The sequence below is a fragment of the Nicotiana tabacum genome, chromosome 5 (genome assembly GCF_000715075.1).
Source record: "Nicotiana tabacum cultivar K326 chromosome 5, ASM71507v2, whole genome shotgun sequence".
Taxonomy (NCBI): domain Eukaryota; kingdom Viridiplantae; phylum Streptophyta; class Magnoliopsida; order Solanales; family Solanaceae; genus Nicotiana; species Nicotiana tabacum.
In genome coordinates this window covers 152,274,360-152,276,676 of record NC_134084.1, presented here as the reverse complement: position 1 = coordinate 152,276,676, position 2,317 = coordinate 152,274,360, and the positions used below count along the sequence as shown (strand labels likewise).

General features: G+C 34.4%; 1 non-coding gene across 1 annotated transcript; it reads right to left on the bottom strand.

Annotated features, from left to right (window-relative positions):
* Positions 1-2,243: 2,243 nt before the first annotated feature.
* On the bottom strand, positions 2,244-2,317 carry TRNAI-AAU (transfer RNA isoleucine (anticodon AAU)). Its single transcript has one exon. It is a non-coding gene; the product is annotated as a tRNA-Ile (tRNA).

Sequence of the window (2,317 nt, the reverse complement as noted above, 5' to 3'; positions counted from 1 at the left end):
GTATTTAAGTTGTATGATATTATAATTGTATATAACTGTGTACTCAAAAGATCACTACAACACTCAAAAAAAAAATAAGCCTCTTTTGATATTCCTACCTCACTATAATATCATTCACTCTCTATTTTTCTCACATACTATTTTCTTATATCCTGTCTGTGAAACCTCACTTTTTCTTTCTAACTCTCATGTATATTTTTCCTCTGAGATTGGTGTGTCAAAAATGAGAGCCGAAACTCTCCTTTTATAGGCAGAACCTCGCCTACTACACTTGACATTTTCTTTCTGCATGCCTATCACATTTGACACGGCCTACAATGTTGATTATGCAAAAGGAAAAGTGACTGCCAATTTAGAAAAAAAAGACAAATGAAGAAAGTTGTCTTCCTTAATTTATGGGCTAGACCCCACAACGATTAGTTCAGAATTCTCCTATCTCCTTCTCTTTGCGCCTCTTCTACATCCTCTCATCTTCAATGATCAAAATGGATTTTGCCTGCTGGCTTGCCCAGGGGCGGAGGCAGAGTACGTTATGCGGGCTCCGCCGAACCTACTAGCTTTTGTTCAAACATGTATTTATTTTAGGAAATTCATTGAATATGTAGAATTTATTAATTGAAAAATCAGTAACTTAAAAGGATTACAATTCCGAATTCATAAAGTTAAAATCTTGACTCCGCCTTTAGACTTGCCGTTGGTTGTTCGGTAGCACCACAGTTGGCCCTTTTGGCCAGCTCGCTAGTGGCTTATCACATACACAGAATTTTGTGTGGACGATGTCGACTTATTATCACAATTCAATTCATATGTTAATTAATGTGGGCATGAGCGTAGCTGTATTATGAAACTTTAGTACTGCTTGTTGTATATTGATGTTTAGTATGTTTTCTCTTGTGTGGTTCTAATTTTAGCGAAACGGTGTCAAACAATGTAGTGGTACAAGTGTATGAGCGGAAAACTAAACGTCACGTATTTGACTTGCTCAACGGATATAAAAGCCTTTGAAGGCTACTATACACTGGCATTACAACATATCAAAAGGTTAAGGTCATATAACAAAAGGCAGATCATCGTCGAGGTCAGGTAGCTTAATAGAAGATGTGGACGAGGACGAGCATCCGTCCTCGGCGTGCAATAACGGATAGTTTGAAAATTTAGATTCCCTAAAAAATATCCTAGCGAATATTCCTCTCTGTTGTACTATCTAGTGTTTTGAGGCTCATGTATCCTTATAAATAGGAAGAGGTGTAGTTCTAGAAAGGGGATTGACCATTTTTACGAAGAACAACATTGACGTTCACTGTGAATATTCTCTCTTTATTGAACACATACAAAATTTACCTTTACACCTATCTTTTTCTCCAGATCCAAGAAGAATCGGAATATTCAATAGCTTATTATCATCCATCATTGTCAGAAGGATTAGTTAAAAATCTCACCCTTGTCGAGTGAACATTGCTCTATTTATTACTTAAACGTCATTTATTGTCATTTATTGCTATCATTCATATACTTAAATCATTATTGTTTCCAAAATATCATTATCTAGTAACACATATTTGGTACTCTTCATAAATATACTAAATATGTCATTTGGTATTAATATTGACTTAGATTAACTCTTTTCTCTATAAATTTAATTATATAAAAAATTAGATCTAAATTTTGGGTCGTGCCAATATCAGAGGCTTAATGATTCTTATGTTTGTCTCTTCCTCCAAAAATATCACAAAACTCGTTTCTTTAAATTACATACGTAATGATGTTATCTTCTTATAAAAGATTCCACCTTATAGTCATAATAAATAATATTAACAAGCTTCAATATTGCAAATTCGCTAAATTTGCGGTTATTATAAAAAAATTAATAGTAACCTTGAGCCTGCCGGCTCTAAGTCAGCTGATCAAGCTTCTGTAAATAAAATGAAATGCCATATATCTTGAGAGAGAGAAAAGTAAAATAAAAGACCAATAAAAATAAAAGTTAGATATTATAAGCCAGCAGCAGAACCTAGGATAAGGAAACACAATAGTGAAGATATTGATGCAATGAGAAACCACATAGATTTAATTTGAAGGTATTATTAAAAGATGGAATTGGAGATTTATAGGCTGGCTGTTGATCAAATTTAAATCTTACGCATAACTGAAAAAATGGTACAACATCTGAAACTATAAGAGCTGAGAAACGGGAGATCAATGAGTTGTTAGTAAATAAAAAGCAAGTGCCAAAAATAACCAGTTGGCCCATGCAGGTCTCGAACCTGCGACCTTCGCGTTATTAGCACGACGCTCTAACCAACTGAGCTAATGGGCC